The sequence below is a fragment of the Argentina anserina genome, chromosome 5 (assembly GCF_933775445.1).
Source record: "Argentina anserina chromosome 5, drPotAnse1.1, whole genome shotgun sequence".
In the NCBI taxonomy this organism is placed as follows: domain Eukaryota; kingdom Viridiplantae; phylum Streptophyta; class Magnoliopsida; order Rosales; family Rosaceae; genus Argentina; species Argentina anserina.
The window spans coordinates 26,665,247-26,678,898 of NC_065876.1; positions in this window are offsets into that span (position 1 = coordinate 26,665,247).

The window sequence follows — 13,652 nt, forward strand, 5'->3', positions numbered from 1 at the left end:
ATCGGCGATGGTGGTGTGGTCCCAGTGCTCTGGTTTCACCGGCGACGAGCTTGGACGGCGGAGGAAGTCGCAGAATCTTCGATTTGGCGAGGGATCTTCGGCGCGGTGAACAGAGGCGTGTAGAGGCAGAGGGTGGAAGCAGAAGGCCGTGCGGTGCCTTTGGGGTCGGCGGTGAGGGCCACGGAGGCCAGAGATGCTAGATCGCCGGAGACGATTTTGAGAGAGAGAGAGAGAGAGAGTCGAGGAGAGAGAGGGGGAGGGCTGCGGGGGAGAGGAGAGAGAGAAGAAATGAGGGTTCCCGTTTTTGGAAACCCTAGCTCATAATAATTCCTTTTTATACCCTTTTTCAAAATCGGAAACTAACTTATGTCGCTAATAACTTTAACATACGACGTCCGATTGAGGTGCATGACATGTCCACGAAATCGTATCGACGAGCTCTACAACTTCCGTGAAGGAAGTTTTTGGAAACGAGTGACGGAGTAAAAGTTGATTCCCGTGTTGCGGAATCGTAACGTTTTTAACTTTAAAACTTCGGTTTCGTTTTGTTTACATCGTCGATTAAAGTGTCAAAAGCGATTTATTAAGTTTTTTCAAGTTGAAAAAAATTCCGAATTCATACAATTTGATCCCAAAAAATCGGGTTATTACAAATTACTTCACTAACAATATTTTACAAGTTTTTAAACAAATTGTTGTAATGATGATAATTTTTTTTAATTATATGTAAATGTATAAAATGAATGAGATAATTTGTTGTCAATGTTATAATTTTATTCAATCAGTTATAAATGTTTATATGATATATATTTATATACCATAGACGACCCCATGATTTGGGATGGGCTAGAATTTGTTTTTCAATGAACGTTCACTACATATATTTTATTTTTTAATTAAACCATATATTAAGATAATTGTATATGTCGTAAAATCACGTAGCTAATTGAATATCACTATAACATTAATAAAATTTTGATAACGAACGTGTGTCCAAGACATAATAACATATATAGTCAAATTGCACCATTCGCTCTTGAATAGAAGCAAATTATGTAATTATTGACTATGTAACACACTGTGCTCTAAGCCTCATCAAGACAACAATTCACAAATGTACAGACTACAAACCTATATGACCATATATAATCCCAGTTTAACTATAGTGCGATGTGAATCATGATATCTTATTGAATTCAAATTAATTTGAGTTAGGGCATCAATAAATTAGCATGGGGAATTAAATCACAATCATATGAGTATACCTTAATGGCTTAATACCCAAGAGTATGGACTCGTACGTGGTCACTAGAGAGAGAAGAGCAGCCGCTTTAGAGAGGCAGTGGGTAAAGAAAAAATAAGAGGAAACGTTGACCTAATCTCTACTACTATAAAGCGAGTATTCAAAAGCTTCACAAAATTGTGAACTTCCAAATATACCCACTTATGACTTTCACTGACAAACAACCTATTAGGGGTGTTATGGTTAAAACTAAATAGATTAATTAAAAAATATTATTTTTTCTCATATTTTTACTACCTATTTTTTCACATAGATAACTACCCATTTTCTTGCACACATAGAGTCTGGGCGGATTCTAGTTCTCTATAAAAAAAAATAAGCCGAATTATTAACTGAATTACTTAATAAAAGAAATAGTTTATATTGATAAAAATATGAATGAACTAAGTTCAAAACATATGGACCAAGTATTTAAATTTAGGGTGGGTTAATTTTTAAAAATGAATCATTTTAACTAAAATTAAGCTACAAAGTCAAGTTTTTTGAAAATTTGAGGTGGGCTAGCCTGTGTGTAGTTACACCCTTAAACCTAGGAAGTACCTAATCTTAGGTTCGAGTCATGACTCACAACAAGTGTACATGTGAATCTCCACTAGGATAATAAAATAAAATAACAACATATATCAACTACCACAATGTAGCCTCTAATATACTATGTACGTATGCGTTTTCTTAGCTTTCATCTCATTTTATGCAGTTTGGTTTCTTTTGCTAGTTTTCATCTCATTTTATGCACTTTGGTTTCAATAAACCATTGTAGCTTTATTTAAAAACAAAAACCGTTGTAGCTTTCAGTTATAAGTTGTAACCTATGCAAAACCAAAAGGTACATTCAAACCCTGAATCATGTTGGTCCTAACCATTTAGTGGATCAATACATGCACAAACACATGGAGAAAACCAATCGAGTATTAACTTGAATGAGTCCATGCCACATGAGGGAGAGTATAAGCTAAGGTAGCAAACTTTGAAAGGACGCATGTCATGAGCAATTCAGCATGGTCCGCAGTGAGAGTACTGTATACCAGAACCCCGAACCAATCGTAACACTGCAACACAAGTAGATGATCTAACACAGACCAGGGCCTCGCACACAAGAACCACCATAATTATTTTATCTTTTGAATGAAGCAATAGGCAAAATAGAAATTTTAAATGCATACCTCAAACTTCTTAATACACATCTATACTCAATATACTATTTATTTAAATTCTCAATCTAATATTTTTACTAAATACACCACATAAAGTATCTAAAATATCCTTAAATAAAAAAATCATAAAAAACCTCATTATTTGGCTATACAAGACTACTTTTTAGTGTGATTAGTATATTAATATATATTGATATCTTATAAATGTTCAAATCATTTTTTGTGTGTTCTTACGAATAATTATAGATCACAATTGTTCTTTTTAAATTTTTCAAAACATGAAAATGATAAACAAAATGATGAATATATAATTAAGAATGTAAAGAAGATGATGAAATGTACATTTCTTTTTTAAGAATGTATGAAGATGAAATTTAATGAAATGAAAATCATAGTTTTTTTTATTTATTACCTTATTTAATTGGGACACTAAAATAGAAATGATCTTTTTTTTGGTGAAAAATAAGGAATGTATTAATTTCTTAAATTTCCCGCTTAATTTTTCATCAAATTATAGGTCAATTTAAATTTTCCTGTAAATTGTCTCATTTTAATTGTTTCCAAAAATAAATTCTCTGTTTTTGATGATTTAATATTTTTTATTTTCTTAATTATTACATGTACCTATTTTGGTCATTTGACATACAACAAAATCTTATTTGAATTATTTAATAATAGGGGTGTGTATTAAGTGTTTATGGGTGTGTATGTGTTTTAAAAAAAAATTAAACCCATCCAAAAGAACCGTTAAACTAATTACTAAAAATAATTTTTTCTGAAATCATTTTTATGTAGTTAATTAGGTCCTTTAATATAATAGAGGAGATGGAATTATGAAAAGAACTCAATGAGATTAATACAAAACGTTAGATGTTATACCCTAAGTTCCCAACCAAATGGAAGACTTATTTTCAACTTTAAACCCAATCTATATTCAGAGAAGTAAAAACAATGCTTAATAGAAATCAAAAAAGTAAAGAAGGAATAAGAAAAAAAAATTGATGAGGCAGGGATTCGAACCTAGCTAGACTTGGTACTAGTAGTTATACTTAACCAAGCTTGCCAATATGATAAATGTTAAATACACATCTCAAACATCTTAATACACATCCATACTCAATACATCACCAAGCTTGTCAATTTTAAATGCATATCTCAAACTTCTTAATACACATCCATACTCAATATACTATCTATTTAAATTCTCATTCTAATATTTTTACTAAATACACCACATAAAGTACCTAAAATACCATTGAATTAAAACAATCACAAATACCTTATTATTTGGCTATACAAGGCTATTTTTTTGTGTGTGACTAGTATATTAAAATATATATAGATATCTTATACATGTTCATATCGATTCTTGTTTGTTCTTACGAATCATTTTATATCACAATTGTTCTTTTTAAATTCTATAAGCATAAAAATGATTAAAAAATGAAGAATATATATATATATATAAGATAGTGATGACTTGAATTTTTGAAGAAGATGAACATTTCTTTTTTAAGAATGTATGAAGAAGAAAATTAATGAAATGAAAATCATATTCTTTTTCATGAATTACCTTATTTGAGACTCTAAAAATATAAATAATCTTTTGTTTTGTTGAAAATTAAGGAATGAATTGATTGTTTGAATCTCCCGCTTAATTTTCCATCAAAATACAGTATATACTAATTTAAAAAATTGTTTCCAAAAATAAATCCTCTGTTTTGATAATTTAATTTGTTTTTGATTTTCTAAACTGTTACATGTGTTACAGAAGAATGTAATATGCATCATAATAGGGAGAAACATCCCCTTTATTCATTGATAAGAGAGACCTTTATATAGACATTACATTAAGTATCCCGTTGAATAAGAGATTATATATCATTCCTTATCTAGACTAACCTATACTAATTATAGCAAGATACACCGGAAGTTTACGGAAAGTAATTCTCCTACAACACCCCCTTGTATCGCGATCCTAATGTGTCATGGTGCATAACCGTTGTATCGGTAAAAATCTTGCCAAGTAAAAAAACAACCTCTTGGGTAAAATAAAAAACTTGGTCGAAGGGAAAAAGAGCACAACGCACCAACTACAATTGAAAATAACATGTGGTATAGACTCCCTCTGAAATCTACAAAACAACTGCCCATGTTCGGTAACTCAATTTCAGAGTTTAGATAAATAGCGTATACGCTATTCTCACATTCTTCAAAAGTAGCAATATGTCAATGATTTAAATATCAAATCTCGCGAAACATTCTTAAATAAAACATGTACACGTATCTGTACATGGATAAAAAAAGAGAATTGCATAACAACTCAAAACAAGATTTTGCAATCAAAAACAGATTCACGCGTGGTCACAGACTTAAATAGTCATAACTTCTTCAATACAATAGGTATGGATGAACTGAAAACAATTTTGGAAAGTAGACACTCGTGGCTTTCAATGATATGTCGTTCACAACCTAGTTCGTTAGGAACTGATCACAAATCTCTGTCGAATTTGACTTAGCTGCAGATTTCGGACATATACGTCTTATTTTACTAAAACAGCTATAACTCACTCCTGATTTCGACTGATTCATGGAATAGTTGTAGACACTTAAGGTCCTTACTGCCTTTAACCAACTAATGAAAAACATCATCAATAATGGTCATCACTTTCGTGACCTAGTATTCTCGAGATCTCTTCATTCTAAGTACAGTTGCATGTAATATTGCATATGCCCAGATAATTATGGGAAAATTATTTATGCGTAATGAGGGCCCTAGCTATAAGCTATAATTGCTTAATTATCGTTCATGCTCATCCATTCGGCATAATGAACATGAGGTTACGGGATGTTCAACATCTATCCCGCCATGCAATAAAAAGTCTTCGAAGTGAATTCTCCTGCATTATCCAGTCTAATAGACTTGATTAGATGGTCAAGGTGATGAGCCCTGAGTTTTAAGCAAGGAGCTTCAGAATTACAGTATTTGGCTCTTAGTTCATCAAGAATCTGTCACACTTCATTTTAATATCCCTACATTTATCAAGTTAACGCGCTCCGTGATCTGGAGGCACTTTAATTAGGTTAAAACTAATACATTCAAGATCTTTATCTACATCTCTTAACTTAGTCCTAATAGAAATGATATGTAACCACAAGCTGCAAATTCAGGTGTTTTGGAAACCGCCTAACTGACAAAGTATTATGAGAACAAATCGTCTCATAATTGATTCCAGGGTGTTTTGTCAAAGAGTTTGCGTCATAAGGTGAGTCTAAACTCTCCTCTTTCTCACTTTCTCACTATGCTTAACAAATGTATAACTGATAGGATTTATATGTACAGTGTTGGCATTACCTGACCAATGACCTACCTCTTTGTTAAAACTGAATCCTACGGCTTTCCAAGAGGCTGTGGCGGCAACATGGGTCGATCATCACCATCAATTCCTGCTGGATAGCACTTTCCATGTAGGCCAATCTACAATATTGGAATTTTGCTTCAACAAAGTATGTATAGTTCGACATCAAGCTCATTCAACATCGTTATTCTTTGAGATATCTCATTTAACTTAGTACTAACATTGAGGCATCCCCCAATGATAATCATCATCCAAGAAAATAGACGAGTGAGTATCATTGATCATAGATCAAGTTGTGCCATAACTCACAATCATTAAGTATTATCGAACCAAGTGATATCTCTACACTTTCGTACGAGCCACGGCCTAGTGACACCATCTACCACATTTGTGGAGTCACCACGTCACCAACAAAGAGTGACTACATGTCCATTTGTCGAACATCAATCCTTATAGGCATAGTTGCAGCATGTATCTCTAATCTCGTCACTTCCATTTATAGGACTATTAGGAACATGATGAGACACAGTGAGACAAACCACGACAAAACCAAGTTGTTGAACTTGAACAAACTTGTTCATCTCTCCCCCTAACGACAACGAGACTGGCTTATCAAAACTGACGATATCGTATGTTAAGGTCTTTATATAAGCAGACATAGGTGGAAGTTTATGTCTTATTCAAAGAAAAAAATCAACATCAAATAACCCATCATTATGCGCTTGTGGAGGCGCAATTTGGCACATAAAATATGTCAACGATAAACCGTTAACATAATCCGTTAACAAACATGCATATTGTTAGACTTGAAACACTAACATGTGAATCATTACAACCGTAACGTTAATGATGGTGGTATAGATGGATACCGTAAAACAAGACACGCTACAAGCCATAGCTTATGGTTCAAATTGTTGGTTCGTTGGAAGCCTAGGAACATTAACAACCAATACCAAACCTCTAATTTACACTTCCTTAAATGGTTCACTGACTTTCCAAACTCCGAATACTACGAATATTTAGGAGTAAGTAAACATGCATGTTAAAAATCCAGTGCCACCAGCCTTATTTCTGTAACCCGTTGGAAAAGCACCGAACCGGCCGGAATACTCGCCGGAGGTCAGTGACTACTTGTGTCAAGCGGTTCACCATGTTCCAGATCTCCAAATGTCCTCAAATTTTATTAGTAGGTAGCCTTGGATGTTAGGAATCAGTGGCCGTAAGTAGCACCTCAATAGCCCACCACAAAGTAGACCAACTGGTCCTCACAATGACAAGTCCGCAATCTGTAAATCCTGAAATTTTAGGCTTTTTCAACTTTTTCCTCAAAATTAATCATGATAAGCCAATTTAGGCTTCTATCTTATGTCTCATTTTCTTTAGCGTAGGAGGGCGTATGTCACTCCTAAATTTTAATTTTGCTAAAGAATAGGCTTGGAGATTGAGCATAGTCAATGAATGTTCATAAATGGGGCTTATGCACTTGTTAACGCATATATTACGTTTCCATTATATTGGAGGAATTATAATGATCCGTATAACATATTTGCTCAAAAGAATAGCTTATACGAGTCACCGATTCATTAAACTGAATCATAATAACGTGAAAGAATACAATTCACACTATTTCCACTCTTGATATGTGCTCTGTCATTAGAAGCGATACATAAGAAATATTTCACAATGAGTTTTGAGGTGATAAATAATGTTGCCACAATGATTGCCTTCAAGTAGCTTATCGTCTCACAAATTTTTATGTATGGTATCGTTGTGAATTCATCAACGTACACAACTACTATGACAAAAACCATTTCATAGGTTCAATTGCTCTCTTGATGCATAAAAACATGTGACTTGAATCATAACGTCATAAGACATTGTTCTCTTTGTAGTCACAATGGATTAAAAACTAAATCCATTAATAATTTTAAGTTTATCTAGCTATGCACTCAAAGTCTCTTGAACATATCATAAAAAAGAATATAGAGATAAGTAGTCTTATGTTAAGACCTAAATATCACAAAATAAAGCTCGGCAAGTGCACTAAAATAGTTTTGAATGGCTGTCTAATGTTACGTAAGGGTTTTTGGACCTTTAAACATTATACACGAGTGATTTTGACATGCAAATATCATGCATCTACACCATAATCTAAATACAATGATAGGTGTTGCCTAGGCATACCTAAAAAGAGTTGTCGGCGTCAAAAATTAAGCCAAAAATACTTGGAATTCGTGAAGAGGCCATGCGGGGTCTACGGAGGGGCCCTGCAGCGGGGCTGCCGAGGGGACTACTAATGGCCTTGGGGCCGAGCTAAGAGCTTGGAAAATTTTTGATGCCATTAGGGGTAAAATCGGGCGGCGGAAGGAACATTTTGGCGATACTGCCAAGGTCGTAACTCGTGAACCTGTTATAGTTTACCACTCCCCTAATCTTGTACGAGCGTTAGTTCAATACAAACTATGTGAAAAACATCACCATATTGTGTACCGGTGGAATATAGAGTACATTACATGGCATGTAACACTACAAGTCATCACCAAATAAGGTGGAAACATGTCATAACAAGACATCAATCAAGGCTTCATCATGCCAACGAGGTATAAATAATTAAATATGCTACAACAATCATTGTCGATTCGAAATAAAGCCGAGAGCAAAAAATGCTCAAGGCACGGAGTCCTTCAACGTTTTGCAATGCTAATTTGCAAAGTTTTGATCAAATTCAATAGATGATGACCTAATATGCCAAAGATTATGGAAAACCGAAACAGATGTATAATAACAACATCAAAGATCATATAAGTGTGCATTGCGCCACACAAAGATCGTGTAAGCCTGACTTATGCCACAGTTAAAGTCGTGGGCTTATACATGTAGTGCCATGTAGTATGTAATGCGTTACATTGCATTAACATATTTCTTTTGGTAATGAAACTATAAATGCGTCGAGACATTCTCGTATGTTCGTTTACTTGAACTACATGAGAATTTTATAGCTAACAATTGTATTGAGATCTTGACCATGAAATCAATTCAAAGTGTAATGATTAAGTAACTATAGTCGCACTTGTGCGGTGAATACATTCACAAAAATTTGGGAACATACACGGATTTGTAGTCATTCAGACTATTAACCAAAACATATATGCTTCATAATTTTCTTTTTATAACTGCAATATATAATTTCTTTGAAATCTGTAATAGTGAGAAGATATTCTCATGTTCTTCCATATAATGAGTGTCTTGTTTCAAGAACTTCTCATATCTCGCTCTTGTATATTTTGACCATAATGTTTTTTTCTTTCAATCAAACGATGTTGCGCCAAAGGAAATTAATCCGGACTAGGTGCATAAACACATCCAACATGAAAATGGCAAATTTCAGGCGCATGTTGCAATTAACAAGAGTGAAGATTCATTAGTATCGTTATGATACAACTTCCAAGTACTAAATTGGAGGTCAAGTCTCATAGTATGGTAACTCAATTCAATAAATCGTGATAAATTTCATCACAATGGTATAAGTGACAATTTCTGTCACAAACCAATGGTATAAGCAACAATTTCCGCCGCAGACCGATGTTTGTCCTTTTTTTTAACTTGTAGCTACACATAACGGCTACGGATGGTAACAGCGGCACTCCCAGCTGCTCCTAAAACTTAGTACCAGAGGAATCATATCAATGTATACCACCCGAGAAGCGAAAGAATCGAGTTGAAAAAGAAAATGAGGTTGAAGTCCCGGATGAAAGACAAAATTCAGAGGAATTTAAATTTATATGAAAGTAGCAACGTTAATTAAAACATACTTGTTTGTTTTCCAAATAAATGTCATATAAGTTCCTCTTGCTTAATTCCACGATCATCCTTGAATCCAGAAATGCGTCGTGAAGTGACTCTCCTCATTAGATTTTGTATCATAATGTGATAAATTTCACAAAAATGAAAAATAATGGTCAGTATCATAAATACATAATCCATATATTAAATAGTAAAACTAATTATAAGATTACTATGTCGAGTAAAAATACTTTTTACCATGGGTAAAATTACCATGCCCTTATTTACTGAGAGGTAAAACCTCTGTCATGGTTAGCTCAGAGAAGACCGACCGGGTTAGATCGTGGGCTTGCGTCGCCGTGCTCGGAAATCTCAGAAGACGTCAGAGGTCTAGGTTCGACGATCTCCAAGGCCGCTTGGTGACGTCGGAGTATGCAGGCGATGTCGGGGAGGCTCGAAGGACGCTGGGTTGAGGGCGAACGTCGTCCGGCATAGGTTCGATTGGGAACCGGGTTGTTGGGGAGTATCAATATTTCCGATGTTGAGGCCGGTGCTTAGGTCCTGCGGGAATGCGCAGACAGTAGCCAGAGAAAAATAAGGGTCAATTCGGAGGATAACGATGCTGGGCAGTTGCACCGGCGTGGTTGTTGCAGCCAAGATTAGAGAAGGTGGGTGCCCAGAGTGAAATCCTGGGTGTCCACTGGTCAACCTGATTTATGTTTTTTTGTCCTTTTGCACTTTTTTTTAGCATAAAGAAACTTTCTCAGGGTTTTTCATCTTCTGTCGAATTTTTTCATGACATAAAGATTTTTTTTCCAGGATTTAGGGTTCTAGACCTAGGAACTCATGGTTAGAACTATGTGTTGATAACGTGTTATAGAAGAAAATAATACGCATCATAATAGGGAGAAATATCCCCTTTATTCATTGACAAGGGAGGCCTTTATATAGGCATTACATTGAGTATCCCGTTGAATACGAGATTATATATCATTCCTTATTTAGACTAACCTATACTAATTAGGACAAAATACACAGGGAGAATCCGGAGAGTAATTCTCCTATAACAACATGTACCTATTTTGGTTCTTTAACATAGATGCAAAGTCTTATTTGAATTATTGAATAATAGAGGTGTGTATTAAGAGTTTATGGGTGTGTATTTAAAACTTCTCTGCCAAGACCTCATAAACATATTTTGAGTCTATGTTAAATTTTTTTTTTGAAATCTTGGTAGGGCTTGAGCCTAACCAGGCCATTACTAAGATCCATGCTTGCCACCTTCATAGCCACGCTCCTTCCTTCAAGACAACCTATATTACACAATGTGCCTATAATCAAACTAGCCAAAGTTTTTGCAGGTTGATTCGCACTTTTACGGGGATTGGCCAAGTGTCATGGGCCGACTTTTGCAATGCACAAAGTGGACCGTGCGACACTTGTTAACCGTTGAACGAGTAGCAAGCAAGCCAAGTGAGCACCTTGGAAGGGAACAATTGAAACCACACAATATTAGTATAGTGTTAGTAACAAACAAGATCACAGTTTATATATTTGTGGGGCAATCTCGTGAACAAATGAATAATCAAATAGGTGGCAAGAATGATCTCACGGAACATAGATGATTGAATAATTTCTCTCTTTATTGATGGTAAGACGTTTAGAGAGGTAAAAGTACATGTGTTTACTTATACTAGTTATGTAGGCCAACCGTCGCCGCATAGGAACCTCTCCTTATAATAACATATTTTGTAAATCTGACTTGGCATGGAGAAACATGAAATATTTCTACAATGCGCCTAACTAAATAAAATAAATTACAGAAAATCTAAATTACGATAATACTACTAGCACGTAAGCAACTTGCTATAAGCATGAATTGACCTTGGACAAGGTGGTTAGCGGCCTGACCCTGACACCAAGCATGGTCCAACTGTATATGAGCCCAATACCAAAAGTTTTGAAGCTATTATGTCTCCTCTTTTCTATTTGTTTAGGCTTGTACGCCCCCATCCAAGTTTTAGATTTTTTCAATATTTATATGTAAATCAATTTAGGAATTCAGTGATGGTAATTTGTCCCATTAGTCGATTTTGTGGCAATGCTGGTAAGTCAGTAAGTGGTTACAGATGACAACATTTGGCAACCTTGATTAGATTTGCACATAAGCTTTTCCGTCGTGTACGGCTGGAAGTGTAAAACCTATTTGAATCCGTTAGCACAGGTTTAGTTTGTGTTCTTATTACGAAAGCCTTGTACGTGATTGTTTGTCACCGGCGAGTTCACTTGCTGCTTCTGGTTCGCCTCAGTAGTTTCACACACCTCGACTTGAATACATGTTCATGAGGACATATCAAATAATTTGATGGTGTAATTTAATATACACCCAAAATTGTACACCTCTTTTAAAGTAAACTCACATTTAAAACTTATCCATACCTATCATTTATGTTAAATTAAAAAGAAAAAATATATTATTTGGGTTAAACAAAAAAAAACCTATTCATATTTAGAATCACTAAACTTGCCAATATCATAAACAAATTCGTTTTTTTATTAACATGCCCTTAATCGAAGCATCTAGTATTGATTTCAATCTCATCCTTGATTAAAGCAACTATAATCAATACCCAGGTAATAATAAGTTATGTAATCTCTATATATATTAATTGAAAAACCTAATGTCTATATCAAAGGAGATTATCAATATCAATAGCTCCAACTTTAATCATACAGTCTAGTACATAGTTTTAGTTTGTGATATAAGTGGATTGCAAATAAGGGGTTGGTGGGTGGTGACATATCTTTTTGTTCATTAAGACACGGTTAATGATATTTTCACACCCCTGACCCGATGTTGGTAGAATACAAATATTTGACATTAGATCCGAGACGCGAGCATGAAAATAATAATATTAATAAATAAAGTGAAATACAATTAGATAAGTCCTCGTAAATAAAACAAAATTGTTTACAAAGAAAATAACGCATCGCGGCCTATCTAGCTCGACTTTTTATAAACCCCTTTAACTCTTGTATACGCAAGCGAAATTGCGGAAACGTCATTGTTAGTCTTCTCACTAAACGTGTCGTACCTTATAACCACTTGAACAATAAATCTTTAGGGATGACCTTATGCTCAGTAGGATCAAACAACTTTAAATTATCCTTAACTATATTATCAAGATAGGTTATCAACCATTAATAAATAAACAATAATGCAATGCATGCCTGCAAATGAATTTCTTTCACTTCATTACCGGATGCTAGATCATATATCAAAAACATGAGAGCCTACACGTCTCATACCGTGTACTTTACCCACTTTGGGGGTGACTAATGTTTCTGACACATAAACTAATCGTCGGTAAGATCTCATCGCATGTTCTTCTTTTGCTAGTCATCTTGTTAATCTCATAGTCTTCCAAATCCAAAACCCGAAAAGATCGTTTTATCGACTCTTGAGTCAAAGAGGCACACTTTCTTCACATTTGTGCACGTTTGGCTGACCAAATATCTTGGCATGCCCCATGAGGAAACCCAACTACGCAAAAGACATTATTTTCTCTCATTCTCAGCTTTCCACATTCTTCTCTCTCAAATACATAGTTACCGTATCTCACAATGAATTATACATGGCAATTAAATAACAATGATCATATAATTCATATCGATCTTACATGCTTGTATATAAAGCGATAACAAACAAGAGTTAATCTTACAAGACAAAACATATCACATAATCCGAATATTTAATTCTAATTATCAATTTTAAATACAAGAGTTCCCCGAGAGACCCTAATTGAAATCTGAGTTAGCTCCGACGCTATATGAAATGATAACTCAGCTATATGCATCTTGACGTCTTTATTTTCTTGCTTCTGGAAGTGTCGAATGTCACTCGATCATCGTATCGAGTCCTTATTCAATATAAGTCTTCGAGCTACTTGAAATCTGCTCAATCACAATTTTTTGAAAATGCTATGGACACCCATAATTCTTTGCACCCACCATGAAAATATATACTCGAGTCTCCAAAGGTTGTTCAAACCC